General features: G+C 46.9%; 1 protein-coding gene across 2 annotated transcripts in view; it reads left to right on the forward strand.

Annotated features, from left to right (window-relative positions):
- Nucleotides 1-16,227, forward strand: part of LOC121878788 (myb-like protein X) — a 97,773-nt gene that overhangs the window by 56,692 nt on the left and 24,854 nt on the right. The window lies entirely within an intron of this gene.

A 16,227-nucleotide genomic window follows, 5' to 3' on the forward strand; every position in this document is an offset into this window, starting at 1 on the left:
AAAGGCGAGATTTACGTTTATACTGACAGAGACCCAAAAGAGAAGAGGGAGAAGAGAAAGGGAAGAAGAAGAGAGAAGAGGAGGGGGAAAGGGAAAAAGAGATGAGGAATAAGAAATGGAAGAGGAGGAGGGTAGGAAGAAGAGAGGGAGGAAAGGAGGGAAGGAAGAAGGGGGAAAGGAAGAGGAGGGGAGGAAAAAGAAATGGAAGAGGAGTGGAGGAAGGAGGGGGGAGGAGAAGAGAGGGAGGAAAGGAGGGAATGAAGAAGGATAGAAGGGGGGAGAGGAGAGAAAAATAAAAAAGGAAGAAGATGAAAGAAGGCGAAGAAGAAGAAGGAGAGAAAATAGATTAAGAGAGACAAAGAAGAACAAAGAGAAGAAATAGAGAGGCGAAAGAGATGAATTAAAGAAGATAAGGGAATAAAGATAGGAATTAAGGAAGAAAGAAGAATAAATTAGGTGAAGGGAGACAGAAAGAAGCCCCGATAGTGAAGCTCTCCTGCCCCCTTCGTCTTCTTAAGGCTTCAAAGGTAAACTCTTGTATAATTCCCACACACCTCCACCTGGCTCTGTCCTCCATACCTCTTAGTTCCTCCCACACACCAGGACCAGAGAACACACCAGGACCAGAGAACACACCAGGACCAGAGAACACACCAGGACCAGAGAACACACCAGGACCAGAGAACACACCTGGACCAGAGAACACACCTGGACCAGAGAACACACCAGGACCAGAGAACACACCAGGACCAGAGAACACACCAGGACCAGAGAACACACCTGGACCAGAGAACACACCTGCCTGGACCAGAGAGACACCTGGACCAGAGAACACACCTGGACCAGAGAACACACCTGGACCAGAGAACACACCAGGACCAGAGAACACACCTGGACCAGGGGAACACACCAGGACCAGAGAACACACCTGGACAGAGAACACACCAGGACCAGAGAACACACCTGGACCAGAGAACACACCAGGACCAGAGAGACACACCAGGACCAGAGAACACACACCTGGGACCAGAGAGAACACACCAGGACCAGAGAACACACCAGGACAGAGAACACACCTGGACCAGAGAGACACACCAGACCAGAGAACACACCTGCACAGAGAACACACCTGGACCAGAGAACACACCTGGACCAGAGAACACACCAGGACCAGAGAACACACCAGGACCAGAGAACACACCTGCACCAGAGAACACACCTGGACCAGAGAACACACCTGCACCAGAGAACACACCTGGACCAGAAGGTACACACCTGGACAGAGAACACACCTGGACCAGAGAGACACACCAGGACCAGAGAACACACCTGGACCAGAGAACACACACCTGGACCAGAGAACACACCAGGACCAGAGAACACACCTGGACCAGAGAACACACAGGACCAGAGAACACACCTGAACACACAGCAGAGAACACACCTGGACCAGAGAACACACCTGGACCAGAGAGACCACACCAGAGGGAGGACCAGAGAACACACCTGGACCAGAGGACCAGAGAACACACACAGGACCAGAGAACACAGACCAGAGAACACACCACCAGAGAACACACCTGGACCAGAAGGGACCAGAGAACACACCAGGACAGAGAACACACCTGGACCAGAGAACACACAGAGACCAGGACCAGAGAACACACTCTGGACCAGAGAACACACCAGGACCAGAGAACACACCTGGACCAGAGAACACACCAGGACCAGAGAGAACACAGAGACCACCTGGACCAGACCAGAGTGAAGAACACACCTGGACACCAGGAACAGAACACACCTGGACCAGAGAACACACCGGACTAGAGAACACAGACCAGAACACACCTGGACCAGAGAACACACCAGGACCAGAGAACACACCAGGACCAGAGAACACACCTGGACCAGAGAACACACCTGGGACAAGAGAGAACACACCTGGACCAGAGAACACACACCTGGACCAGAGAACACACCAGGACTAGAGAGAACACACCTGGACCAGAGAACACACCTGGACCAGAGAACACACCACCAGGACCAGAGAGAGACACACGGGACCAGAGAACACACCAGAGGGACCAGAGAACACACTGGACCAGGCACACACCAGAGAACACACCTAGAGGACACACCTGGACCAGAGAACACACTGGACCGAGAACACACCAGGACAGAGAACACTGGGACCAGAAGGAACACACCAGGACCAGAACACACCTGGACCCAGAACACACCTGGACCAGAGAGAACACACTGGACAGAGAACACAGGACCAGAGAACACACCTGGACCAGAGAACACACCTAGGACCAGAGAACACACCAGACCAGAGAACACACCAGGACCAGAGAACACACCTGGACCAGAGAACACACCAGGACCAGAGAGAACACACCAGGACCAGAGAACACCTGGACCACACAGACACACCTGGACCAGAGAACACACCAGGACCAGAGAACACACCTGGACAGAGAGAACACACCTGGACCAGAGAACACACACCAGACCAGAACACACCTGGACTAGAGAGAACACACCAGGACCAGAGAACACACCTGGACCAGAGAGAACACACAGGACCAGAGAACACACCTGGACAGAGAACACCAGGACCAGAAGAACACACCAGGACCAGGACCAGAGAACACACCTGGACCAGAGAACACACCTGGACCAGAGAACACACCTGGACCAGAGAACACACCTGGACCAGAGAACACACCAGGACTAGAGAACACACCTGGACCAGAGAACACACACACCTGGACCAGAGAACACACCAGGACCAGAGAACACACCAGGACCAGAGAGAACACACCAGGACAAGAGGACCAGAGAACACACAGAGAACACACCTGGACCAGAGAACACAGACCGAGAGAACACACCAGGACCAGAGAACACACCTGGACCAGGAGAACACACCTGGACCAGAGAACACACCAGACCAGGGAGACACACCGGGACCAGAGAACACACCTGGGACCAGAGAACACACCTGGACCAGAGAACACACCAGGACCAGAGAACACACCAAGGAACGCACCTGGACCAGGAACACACCAGGAGAGACACACCAGGACCAGAGAACACACCAGGACCAGAGGAACACACCAGGACCAGAGAACACATCTGGACCAGAGAACACACCAGGACCAGAGAACACACCAGGACCAGAGAACACACCTGGACCAGAAAGAGAACACCAGGACCAGAGAACACACCAGGACCAGAGAACACACCAGGACCAGAGAACACACCTGGACCAGAGAACACACCAGGACCAGAGAACTCCACACCTGAGTAAACACCTGTGTCTGTCTGTCTAGATAACGGCGCCAGGTAAAAGCCTCCGGGGGTGAGTAAACACCTGTGCTTGTGGGGAGATAACTCATACCCCCCCTCCTCCCTCCCTCCCTCCCTCCCTCCCTCCCTCCCTCCACCCTCCCTCCATCCCTCTCCATCCCTCCATCCCTCCCTCCCCTCCTCACCCTCCCTCCTCCCTCCTCCCTCCTCCCTCCTCCCTCCCTCCCTCCCTCCCTCCCTCCCCCTCCCTCCCTCCCTCCCCCCTCCCTCCCCCTCCTCCTCCCCTCCCTCCCTCCCCCTCCCTCTCCTCTCCCTCCTCCCTCCCCTCCCTCTCTCTCCATCCTCCCTCCTCTCCATCCCTCCCTCCTCCCTCCCTCCCTCTCACCTCCCTCTCTGGCTTAGCATCAGGGAGGGAGAGCTCAATGTGTGTGTGTGGGAGGGGGCTGGAAGTGGAGGAAGAGGATGAGATGTTGGAGGGAGGAAGAGGCTGGGATTGAGGATAGGAGCAGGAGAGGAGGGAGGGAGGGATTTTGGAGAGGGAGGGAGGGAGGGGCTGTTTTTGAAAGTTACGATTAAGAATAACAATTAATGGGGATTTTTACCTGTCACCATCACCACCATTATCACCACCATTATTACTGTCACCTCCCACACCACCCCCTCATTATCATCGCCCTCAATACCCCCTCCCCCCCGCTATCACCATCACCACCCCATTCTCACCACCATCACTACCACCACCAGTCTTAACAGCCATCATCACTTTTCTTAATCACCTATTAAACCCAACAGCCATCTTCATTATCAGGCTCCTCTGCTGCCATCATTATCATCTTCACCTTCGTCATCATCATTTGGAGTGACGTCATCTTCTGCCTGTCATTATCAAGACTGTGTTGTGAACTGTAGATCAGCTGTTTGTGTTGTTAACGTCACTATAATTAACTTCTATAATCTTTTATTTGTTTTAGTATGAATTTCAGTGTTATTATTATTATTATTATTATTATTATTATTATTATTATTATTATTATTAATCTTTATATCACCATTATTTTCATTTTTATCTTCATTATTCCTATCATTACTTCCATTTCTTACATAATTACCACCATTGTAATCACTACCACTCCCTACATCATCATCATCATCATCATCATCATCATCATCATCATCTGAAGTGAGCCAGTTAAATACAGTCTCAGATCTTCAAGTAGTTTAGTAAAGCTTGTCTCTTTGAACCTGAAGGAGTGATGGTCTGAATTCTTCTTCTCCTTCACCTCCTCCTTCAGTGCACGGCGTCAAGAGCTTTTGGTGGTACCCAGAAATGGTAACTCGGTAACTCAATGTAGTCACGTCTTGTTACTTCTTCTTATTTTTCTTCTCTTCCTCTTCTCTTCTCCTTCTTCAGTAGAGGGGGAAGAGGAGGGGGATAAATGAGACACACAGATTAGCAAGGATCGGGGCTCCTTTGTAATCGCTTGGACTTGGGGCCCACTAATGACTGAGGTTCCTTAGGTCTGGACTTTGGACCCACGAAAATTAAACCCCGTGATTAATGTTGAAGTTGGATTCCATTCAAGGGGAGTGTGTGTGTGTGTGTGTGTGTGTGTGTGTGTGTGTGTGTGTGTGTGTGTGTGTGTGTGTGTGTGTGTGTGTGTGTGTGTGTGTGTGTGTGTGTGTGTGTGTGTGTGTGTGAGAGGTGAGTGGAAGTCTTAGTGGGGCAGAGTGTTGGCTTGTGACCCCTCTCCCCCTTCCCCTCCCCCTGTGCTGACTCTACCACTTTTTGAAACAGCTTAGGGTGGTTTGAGGGGGGAAAGGTAGGAGGAGGAGGAGGAGTTTATTTTTGACTCGCTTACTTGCAATGTTTACTTAATGTTTATACAAATATAGATATACATGGAATAAGACATCTCCATCTGCCCATTGCTCCTCCAGTTGTCTCTTGAAGCTTGTCTCTCTCCCTCTCCCCCCCACCTTTGTGTTATTGTTGTTCTTGTTTCTAATCTTCTTTGTAGACTTTGTTTATTTCGTCTCTCTCTCTCTCTCTCTCTCTCTCTCTCTCTCTCTCTCTCTCTCTCTCTCCCTCTCTCTCTCCCCCTCTCTCTCCCCCTCTCTCTCTCTCTCTCTATTTTCTACTTTTTTCTTCCCCTCCTTTCTCCCTTCATCTCTTGCTCTCCCATTCCTTCCTTTCTGCCTCCCCCTCCTCCTTCTCTCCCTCCTTCCTTTCTGCCTTCTCCTCCTCTCCCTCATTCCTTCTCCTCCTTCCCTCTCTGCCTCTCTCACACCTCGATCTAGGGCGGGAGGAAGCGAGTCAGGTCAAGTGTGTGAACGTTCTTGCACTCCTCACTGTCTGCTGAGTCAAGTTGTGAATGTTCCTATCTTTTAAGAGCCTAAATTCTTGTTTATATTCTCATAAATAACCTTTTGATACTACTACTACTACTACTACTACTACTACTACTACTACTTTATTTATATTATGGCCTCCAACCTTCTCTTATTACGATACCTTCTCCGCCATTGTATTACAGTTGAGTTAATTAAGCTGCTGGACACTGTGGCATTCGGTGACTGTTGTTGGTTTTGGGACCGATCATCTTGTTCCCCTGAGACACAGTGAGGCAGACCTGAGCAAAGAGAATGGCAGGCGACAACCTCAACCAGGCCACGACTTCAGTTTTGGGTTGTTGCTTCTGTTGTGGCATAGAAGCTCTTTGCACTAAGCCCCATCCTGCCAGGAGTGAAACTGCCTTGATCCATATTCTGAATTTTCTATGCATATTTTGTGTTCTTTTTGTTATCGTTTTCCTATGTGAAGTCTCGAGAGTCAGGTTACGGTGACATACGGTAAGGGATCAAATCCTGATGTCAAATAAGGCTTACTGTCTCCTCGTCCAGAATCCTCGTTACTTATGTTGGCAGTCTGGTGAAGGGATGGGTTTCACAGTGACGTCGCGGCGTGTCTCCTTCAACCCATTTGCTGTGAGGGTCCCTTACTTCGTCGTGACTCATGTAAAGGAAACTTCCCTTCATAGGACGTTTCCACACACACCAACTTTGGATAAGCCTCTATGACTTGACAAATTAAGCAAAGTTAAGTTAGGTTTTGGGAGATGAAAATAATTAAAGTTGAATTAAGTTAAGTTAGATCAAGTTTAAGTTAGTTTGGGGAGATAAAAAACAATATTTAGGTAAAATTCCCGGAGAGTATCTAGGTCGTAGAGGTGTAAATTAAGAGCAGTTGTCGTGGGAAGACTGATCATTGGGAGGCAGCCAGACGGAAAGTGGTCGTGAGGGAGAGAGGGTCGGATGAGAACACAAAGGTGAAGAGAATGAGAGGAAGGAGTGGATGATGAAAGGGAGGACAAGGAAGAGATGGAAGAGCTAGAGGAGGAAGGGAGATAAGGTAAAGACAAAGGAAAAGAATAAGATAAGGTAAGAATTATTGTGTAATTGTTGTCGATTGTGTTCGTGATGTGTGTGTGTGTCTCTCTCTCTCTCTCTCTCTCTCTCTCTCTCTCTCTCGTGTAAACTGAATCACCTTTAAGTCCACACCATCACAGACCTCACAGATGAACCACCAATCATAACCTTGGGTGACAAACAGAGACGTAATCATTGGCTAAGAAGAGGTAAACATGCGTCCAAACATATAACTTCCAGAAACCAGATTTTTAAGCCAATGAAAACATCGTTCAGTCACCGGAGGATATGATTGGATAATGTTATTGATGAACAGATTACGTGTTATTAGGCGGTGTTCTCGTGTGACTCTTGTTCTTCTCTTTCTCACAGTGACAGAGAGAGAACCTTATTCACTCTCTCACTTTCTCACTCTCTCACTTTCACCTTGATCTCAAAGAAGACTTTTACTTGTTACTTTTACTTATGTGGATTTTTATTATTTTTTGAGAATTATTTTTTTTACGCCCTTTCATTATTTGTTTTTATTAAGGATAATTTATTTATATTTTATTTTTTATTCATTTATTTATTTGTTGCATTTACGTTACAACAACAACAACAACAACAACAAGCAGGTAGAAGCCATAGCCCAGACGTGAGACTTTCTTCACTTTTTACCTGAGTGTTTTGTTGTCTAAATTAAGTGAGGAGACACACCTTTTACCGCTGCCTATATGTGTGGGGCATTGTTGGTGCTTCCTGTGTGTGTGTGTGAGGGGGGCTGAGTGTGTATGTGGGGGGGGCTAGCTGGTGTGTGTGTGTGGGGGGGCTGGAGTGTGTGTATGTGGGGAGGCTGTGTGTGTATGGGGGCTGAGTGTGTGTGTGTGGGGGGGCTGAGTGTGTATGTGGTGGGGGGGGGGCTGTGTGTGTATAAAACTAACTTACGTATATATATTCTCACAACAAACAGATCAAAAGAAGATAATAAATAATATATGAGTCACTGGAGAATTCAGACTGGAGGAGGACTTCCGTGTTCTTGAGGAAGGCGGAAGAGCGAGGTGGCGGAGGTATTGAAGGAAACATGTAATTTCCTCTGTTGCTCCGGAAGGCGCCATCTAGGGTCTTACCCATTATCAGATTTGTGTAAAGTCATCGCCAGGTTGATCCTTAATTTACTGTAAACGCTTCCCTTATTTATCAAATTTCTCTCTTGTTTTAGTCTGTTTTTGTTACTCCTTTATTTTTTCTTAATATTTGCGGTTCTTGGAGTGAGTGTCGTCGCCATTGTTGACAGTGAAATCGGATTTTTCCCGCTATCTAAATTATATGAGTAATGAAATAGGAGTTTTCCTGTTTGCGGAATTGAGATCAAATGTTAACTTATTTTCTTAATTATTTTCAACAAGATTGTGTTTTATGTCCCCACCAAGGAACTCGTGTTGTTTTCATCTTTGTAACAGCGTCATTGTAAGTGTTTTGTCGTGGTGGCCTTTGTTGTTGACGCGCGAGGTGTAAGGAACTTTGTGGGTGGTTTTAATGTTACGAGTACTCTTCACCTCTAAGGTCTTTAAGCGAGAATCACACCAATCCACCAACTCTCTGTTTTAAGGGACGTAAATTTGTTTCACTTTATTGTAAATTAAAAAACAACAGTAAAGGAACAGCGACCATTGTCTCTATAATTGCATGCATGAGATCTCTTCCAACTGTCTCAACCTAAGAGGATTATATTTGAGGAGGAGGACTGAAAATTAACGCCATACACTCCGCCATACACTCAGAAAAGTGTCTCGAGAGGGAGGGAGGGAGGGAGGGAATGAGAGAGCAGACCTCCCCCTCCCACTGCCAGTCATCCTTGGAAGATATTGGAAGCATAATGTGTTGTCTTATGGTAGACCCTGCTGCCATATGGCACCACGAAAATTGTGACCAAGTCCCAGGTTGCTGATCTGACTTTCTGCCTCATTTACACACAGTTGCTGGGTCTCAATTGTTTCTCTTACTTTGACAACACAACATACATACAGTGTATTGTTTCTCACTATTGACCTTTTTTAAATTTTTGTATTTCTTTATGATTATTTATTATTATTATTATTATTATTATTATTATTATTATTATTATTATCAGTGTTAATATTATTATTGTTATTATTTTATTTTTATTTTTTATTATAAATTTTATTTACTCAACTAATTATTATTATTATTGTTATTAGGATTACATTTTCTTCCTCCCCCCAGGCCCCAATGCGGGTGTGACCTGTCTTGGTGGGCTAATCATGAAAAAACACACACACACACACATACACACAAGACAGCCCAACACTAGCTCAAGAATAACACGGAACACCAACATGTGTTTATAATAGAATAAACCTGGGATATAAACGGGTGTTGGGTGCAGTATTATGAACAACATCTTATACACGTAAAGATTTAGAATATTTTCATTCACTTTATTCACGTTGATATTATACACCAATTAATGGCGGGCGTGAGGGATAGGGCAGGGGGAATGCGCTTTTTGTGGTGATGTTAAGGATAAAACCCGTGAAAATAATACCTTATCTAGATGTAGCCAACCCCAGGTACTTGAAGATAATTATGAATTTACGACAGTCTAAAGGAACTACGCTAGACTGCCGAACTGGAGGTAACCAAACCACTTGGATATCATTTAAGAAACCAGAACTTCTTTTCGGCGTGTGTGTGTGTGTGTGTGTGTGTGTGTGTGTGTGTGTGTGTGTGTGTGTGTGTGGTGCTAAGAGTAGCCATAAGGATGTGACCCAATACGGATGTTGCTTTTATAGATCACCTGAAGATGCCCTCCCCAGCTTATTTCACCTCAAGATTACGTTGAGGACAGCTTCCTGTACAGAGGTCGGAGGTCAGAGAGAGAGAGAGAGAGAGAGAGAGAGAGAGAGAGAGAGAGATGGGTGCCTTGAGGAGAGGTGCCACACAAACACACACACGTGCCTTAAGGTGAGGTGCCACAGACTCAGGTAGATGTAGGTTAAGAGGCCACAGGTGAGACATGTACACACGGCAGGTCTTTATCGGTTTCCTGACGAGGTGCACCCACGCCCTCTCTCCTCCCTCCCTCCCTCCCGTTTATTGCCTTCTCTCTTATGTGGGTTTCCGGTGTGTGTGTGTGTGTGACGTAGAGATTTTCATGTTTGTTCGCCTCACTGTCTGTCTGTGTGTAAGTGCATCTAATTACCGTATAATCACCCTGAAAGAAAAGTTTCTGTACATTGTGATGGAGTTTTAGATCGTGTGTTGAGGCGGATACTGAACGAGAGAACTATTGGTATCGCTTTTCGTAGTTTAATAGTAGTAGTAGTCGTAGTAATAGTAGTCGTAGTAGTAGTAATAGTAGTCGTAACAGTAATGGAGACCCGTATCTCAAAAAAAACCCAAATCGGTTCACGACTAGTTAAGACAGGTTCGCTACTGTAGGTCAATGACACCCACCCCTGTAAATAATGGTAATAGTGCCAGGAATTATGATCTGAGTTTGAGTGTGGATGGAAAAGTTGTTTTGTTTCGCTGTTATGGTGATGGTTTTAAGATATTACAACCCTGGTTTAATTTTTGGTTGTTTTTGGTTGTTTTTCTCTCTTTTCTTTTTCTTCTTGTTATTCTTTTTGTTGTTATTGGTGGTGGTGGTCTTGTTCTTCTTCTTAGCCTCCTCTCCTTTTGTTGTTATTGTTATTCTTCCTCTTCTTCTCCTCCTCTTCCTCGGCCACGTTTATCTTTCTTCTTCTTCCTCCTCCTCCTCCCCTCCTCCTCCTCGTAGTACCACATGAACACAGCACCACGGCCTCCTCCTCCTCCTCCTCCTGTTGATGATAATGAGAGGTACAGGTGCTAGAGAGTCGAGCCTTGTGTGTTAATGGTCAACCTAAATGGTCCTCGACACACCCACCCCCACCCCCCCTCCCTCTCTTGATAACATGTCCACCACTTGATAACTTCCCCACCTGTGTTATCTCATTATTTGGAAGCATGGATGGAGAGAAGAGAGAATTTCTAGCTAGTTATTACCGTGTCAGGTCTTGGTAGCAACTAGCATTTCCTTTTCCCCTCTTTTTCATCCATTTATTTATCAATCTTTCTCTGACAATCTATTTGTATCAGTTTTTTATTTTCTTTTTTCTTTTAATTTTTTCTTTATTTTTGCCTTTCTTCTTTTTTCATTTTCTTTCTTTCTTTCTTTCTTTCTTTCTCTTACATCATAGGTTCCTTCCCATATCATTAAATTCTCCATCCAGTATTTTTTTTCGCACTTAAGGTTATTTTCAAGGCAATAAGAGTATTTTCCTTTTATTTTTCCTGGATTTAGTAAGAGTCATTTTATGTGTGAGAAATGGCGTCTCATTCTGTAATAATAATAATAATGATAATAATAATAATAGCAATAAATAATAATAATAATAATACGATGAATAAAATAAAAAATATACCTGTATTTATTGGTCTCACTTAAAATTTCTTGACGCGAGAAAAAAGAAGTTTTAGGCTGGTTATGTAAAGTAAGCATTAATTTAACTAACTGTACTTAACTAACCCCTTTAGGCAACCTGATCATAACCTTACAAAAACCTAAATTTATTTGTGTTTGGGCAGTAGCGGACACCATTGTAAGCATCGACCAATCAGCGTGCGTCTTGCCCATAAAAGCGGTGGAAATTGCCCCTCAACTCTTACGGTCTCTCTCTCTCCGCATGGATAAGTCACCGATAATAATTAATTTGCTTTAATGTTATAATTATTAACTTCCTAAAGGGACATGATTTATCAGTCAACAGAATACGTAATTATATTCACTAGAAAAACAAAAGAAAAACGCAGCAACAACAAACGCATAAAAGTGAGCCAAGGTCGAGATCTTTTGATACCTCAGTTCAGTGATAGAAAAGACACCACTACCCGTCTTTATAAACCACATAATTTCCATCCCTATTGTACTATTTCCTAAGGGTTAAAAGTCCTCCGAGTGAGATGATGAGGATACGTATATGTTGTGTGTGTGTGGGCGTGCAGGTAGACATGACTTGGCAACACTGGCACGGGTCAGCTGAGATGGGGCAAGAAGGCGGGAAAATGTCAGCTGGTGTGGTGATTGTTTGTGCGGGAAGACCACAGACGCGGGAGGAGAGGAAGGTGGTCTTTATCCTGTAATTTATTGGTCTTCCTCTTACGGAAAGTCCATTGGTCTGGTTTTTATAATACAAGGGAGGTTAAGAGTTGTTTGGTTGTATTTATTTCATGTTTTTATTGCTTTGTTTGCAGTTATTATTATTATTACTGTATTATTATTATTATATTATTATTATTATTATCATTATTATTATTACTGACTCGAATGGAAACAAGCCAACACACGTAACTGTCTAAACATTTCGTCAGATTGATCTTATGACAAAAAAAATCAAACCTCCGTCCTATCCTGTTATGGTTCGTGTCCTTCTGTTCCATATTTATCAGTGCGAATGTCACTTCTTGGGGGTAGAATACAAACACAGAGGCAAAGAGGAGAGAAAAAAAAAATAATCTGTTGTTGAAATTTGTTAAGTGGCATATTTGTGCGGCGTGGGGTGAACTGTGCCGGATACTCTCTCTCTCTCTCTCTCTCTCTCTCTCTCTCTCTCTCTCTCTCTCTCTCTCTCTCTCTCTCAGGAGGAAAGGGATTTAGGGAATAGGATAAGGGGGGTGGAGTAGGTTTAAGGGTCAATTAAGGGTTTTTTAAGAGGGAATAAGGGGGAGTTGGGGTACACCGGATGTACTCTCGTCTTTGTCCAGTGTCTCTCTTCTCAGATGATGTTATTGAGAGCGTCAAGGTTAATCCTGTGTAGGGCTGAGTCACCTGAGAGAGAGAGAGAGAATAAAGAACAAGAGATAGATAGATAGAGTAAAGGACAATAAAGAAAGAGAGAGAGAGAGACTAACGCAATATAATATACATATGTGGACAAAAACAAGGGCAAGCAACATCCCACACACAATATATATAATGCACACGGGTACACACATACGTTCACACACACACACACTCTCTCTCTCTCTCTCTCTCTCTCTCTCTCTCTCTCTCTCTCCACAAACAGGAAACTATTCCTGATGTTCGTCAACCTTACGATATTCTTTTGTCGTATAAGATGCTTAGTGAGGGAGTGTGGGTGGTGAGGGAGTGTGGGTGGTGGTGTGGGAGTGTGGGTGGTGAGGGGAGTGTGGGTGGTGAGGGTGGTGAGGAGTGTGGGTGGTGAGGGTGTGGGTGAGGTGAGGGAGTGTGGGGTGGTGAGGGGTGTGAGAGGGGGGGTGAGGTGAGGGGGTGGTGAGGGAGTGTGGTGAGAGTGTGGGTGGTGAGGGAGTGTGTGGTGGTGAGGGGTGTGGGTGGCAAGGGTGTGGTGGTGAGGGAGTGTGGGGTGGTAGGGGTGTGGGTGGTGATGAAGGAGGAGAGGGAAGGGAGGTAGGTGAGGGGGAGAGGGAAGGAGGTAGGTAAGGGGGAGGGATGGGTTAATCACACCTTGAAACGAACGCCAACACGAGCAATCATCTGTACAACATCGCATCGCCTGGCTATCCTTTCTACCAAATAACCTTCACATCTTATACAATGAAAACTTAACGCCAGACGAAACATCTCCAACTCTTTGCCTGATGTGGCGTTCGGGCAATGATGTACCACCACTCTGCAACAACACTAAGGGAAACTATAAACGCCAGGCGATCGTTCTCCTGGTTTGAGTTTGCTGTTGTGGTGGTGTTTTATGACGAGAGGTTACCATTGTGTGTGTGTGTGTGTGTGTGTGTGTGTGTGTGTGTCGTTGTTGTTTTGATTTCGTGTCTCTCTCTCTCTCTCTCTCTCTCTCTCTCTCTCTCTCTCTCTCCTCCAACCCACATTCCACTATCTATTCATTTTTCATCCATTCTCCCCCCTCTCTCCTCCTCCCCCCTCCCTCTCCCCCCCTCTCACCACCACAGCTACAGGAGGTAAGGTTGAGTTATGTGTAGCCAGGTAGTAACCACCACTACTACCTACCACCACTACCTACCACCACTACCACCACCTACCATCACCTACCACCACTACCTACCACCACTACCCACCACCACTACCTACCACCACTACCTACCACCACTACCACCACCACCACTACCCACCTACCATCACCTACCACCACCACCTACCACCACTACCTACCACCACTACCTACCACCACTACACCACCACCACTACCTACCACCACTACCTACCACCACTACCTACCACCACCACTACCTACCACCACTACCCACCACCACTACCTACCACCACTACCTACCACCACTACCTACCACCACAACCCACCACCACTACCTACCACCATCACAACATTATCAACATTATTATTATTTTTATTTTTATTTTCTCTCTTCTTCTTTCGTGTAATCTTTAGTTGCATCTTTTGTTTTTTGTTGTTTTTTTGTTTCCTCTCTGTGGTTTGGGGTTTTGTGTCGGTGTTGTATAGTAACACTGTTGTTCTTGTTGATGTTTTAGTTGTAGTTATTGTTTTTTGTTATTATTGTTGTTTTTGTTGTTATTGCTGTTTTAGTTGTTGTTTTTGTTTGTTATTGATATTGTTGTTGCTATTGTAGTTGTAGTTATTGTTTTTGTTATTGTTGTATTGTTATTGCGTTCTCTTGTTATTCTTGTATTCTTCTTATTTCCTCTCTCAGTCTCCTCCTCCTCCTCCTTTATCTACATTATCTCCCGGTTTCTCTCATTATCTCTCACTCGGATAATTGTCTCATTAGATCAGCTAATTGTCTTATATGTTTTCTGTTAATTTGGAGATTTCTCTTAGTGATGGTAGGTGAGATAGTCTGTCTCTTTGTCTCTCTATCTTTGTCTGTCTGTGTCTCTGTCTGTCTGTCTGTCTGTCTGCCTGTCTGTCTTTATATCTCTGTTTCGCTCTGTCTCTCTCTCTCTCTCTCTCTCTCTCTCTCTCTCTCTCTCTCTCTCTCTCGTTTAAATGTTTGTATCATTGTACATCAACCTTCTTATATCGTCACCCCTGACGTGGGTGATGGCGTCCGTGGTGGCTGACGTCCGTGTTGGCTGACGTCCGTGTTGGCTGACATCCGTGTTAGTTAACGTCCGTGTTGACTGACGTACATGTTGGCTAACGTCCGTCTCGGCTTACGTCCATGTTGGCTGACGTCCATGTTGGCTGACGTCCGTTTTAGCGTCCGTATCTGTGTCCGTGTTGGCATCTGCTTTCTCTCCTAAGTCGTTTCCGGTCGTGTATGTCAACAAGACCTTAACCAGTGTGTGTTTTCAGACCAACAACACGTGTGCCTTGAGGCAGTGGCGCGGCCCCGGAGGTGTGTGGGGTCATGTTGGCTGCCCTGGGGGTGTGTGGGGTCATGTTGGCTGCCCTGGGGGTGTGTGGGGTCATGTTGGCTGCCCTGGGGGTGTGGGGGTCATGTTGGCTATCCTGGGGTGTGTGGGGTCATGTTGGCTGCCCTGGGGGTGTGTGGGGTCATGTTGGCTGCCCTCAGGGGTGTGTGGGGTCATGTTGGCTGCCCTGGGGGTGTGTGGGGTCATGTTGGCTGCCCTGGGGGGTGTGTGGGGTCATGTTGGCTATCCTGGGGGTGTGGGGTCATGTTGGCTGCCCTGGGGGTGTGTGGGGTCATGTTGGCTGCCCTGGGGGTGTGTGGGGTCATGTTGGCTGCCCTGGGGGTGTGTGGGGTCATGTTGGCTGCCCTGGGGTGTGTGGGGTCATGTTGGCTGCCCTGGGGTGTGTGGGGTCTGTTGGCTGCCCTGGGGGTGTGTGGGGTCATGTTGGCTGCCCTGGGGGGTGTGTGGGGTCATGTTGGCTGCCCTGGGGTGTGTGGGGTCATGTTGGCTGCCCTGGGGTGTGTGGGGTCATGTTGGCTGCCCTGGGGGTGTGTGGGGTCATGTTGGCTGCCCTGGGGGTGTGTGGGGTCATGTTGGCTGCCCTGGGGGGTGTCATGTTGGCTGCTGGGGTGTGTGGGGTCATGTTGGCTGCCCTGGGGGTGTGTGGGGTCATGTTGGCTGCCCTGGGCTGCCTGTGTGTGGGGTCATGTTGGCTGCCCTGGGGGTGTGTGGGGTCATGTTGGCTGCCCTGGGGTGTGTGTGGGTCATGTTGGCTGCCCTGGGGGTGTGTGGGGTCATGTTGGCTGCCCTGGGGGTGTGTGGGGTCATGTTGGCTGCCCTGGGGGTGTGTGGGGTCATGTTGGCTGCCCTGGGGGTGTGTGGGGTCATGTTGGCTGCCCTGGGGGTGTGTGGGGTCATGTTGGCTGCCCTGGGGTGTGTGGGGTCATGTTGGCTGCCCTGGGGGTGTGTGTGGGGTCATGTTGGCTGCCCTGGGGGTGTGTGGGGTCATGTTGGCTGCCCTGGGGGTGTGTGGGGTCATGTTGGCTGCCCTGGGGGTGTGTGGGGTCATGTTGGCTGCCCTGGGGGTGTGTGGGGTCATGTTGGCTGCCCTGGGG

This window comes from Homarus americanus, unplaced genomic scaffold (assembly GCF_018991925.1).
Source record: "Homarus americanus isolate GMGI-L3 unplaced genomic scaffold, GMGI_Hamer_2.0 scaffold40995, whole genome shotgun sequence".
Taxonomy (NCBI): Eukaryota; Metazoa; Arthropoda; class Malacostraca; order Decapoda; family Nephropidae; genus Homarus; species Homarus americanus.